The sequence below is a fragment of the Olea europaea genome, unplaced genomic scaffold, assembly GCF_002742605.1.
Source record: "Olea europaea var. sylvestris unplaced genomic scaffold, O_europaea_v1 scaffold6629, whole genome shotgun sequence".
NCBI lineage: Eukaryota > Viridiplantae > Streptophyta > Magnoliopsida > Lamiales > Oleaceae > Olea > Olea europaea.
The window spans coordinates 1-721 of NW_019265006.1; the positions used below are offsets into that span (position 1 = coordinate 1).

Here is a 721-nt window from a genome sequence, read left to right on the forward strand (position 1 = left end):
TGCCATGTTTATGTCACGTAGGGCGACTATCGCAGTGAGCGACTACGAATAGCATTACCCATAGGATTAACCCCCGTTTCGCCCCCATTTTTGAAAAATGAAAATGAATGAAATAGTATTTTTTGAAAATGAATGGTTGAAAAAGAATATTTTTTCGATTTACGTATAATATTATTTTATAGAAGATTGTGTGATTGAAAATAAGAGAGAGAAAAATAAAATGAAATTTAATGAGAGCCAAACTGAGGCTTAATTGTATCATTTTGTTGATTGATACTTGTTAGCTTCCAATAGGATTTATTGGAAGTGTGACGTCGTGAAACCTATAACATATTCCCTTACTTAAATAATCATTTTAACCATTATAAAAGTTGATTGACACATTATAATATATAAAAAATTTGAAGAAACATTGTGAAATAAATTAAATTATTTTATGTCTCGTAAAAAGTCATATAAATTCAAACCACTAATGAAATATAAATTTAGCACTTATTTTTAAAAATTCAACATTAATTTTGAAAAAAATAAAATAAAATTCTAATTTGAATAAAAAAATATTTTCTAACTAAATACTAAATATTAAAAGAAAATTTTAAATTCTTGATCCAGCAACACGGACTCTGTCAATAGTCTCAACCTCCAACTCCGATCCATCAGGCATCTGTAAAAATAATTTAGAATTTGGAATGAGTATATAAATATACTCAATATAGATTTC

At 26.2% G+C, this 721-nt stretch overlaps 1 pseudogene; it reads right to left on the bottom strand.

Moving 5' to 3' along the window:
• Nucleotides 1-595: 595 nt before the first annotated feature.
• LOC111390245 overlaps nt 596-721 on the bottom strand; it is a 10471-nt pseudogene continuing 10345 nt past the window's right edge.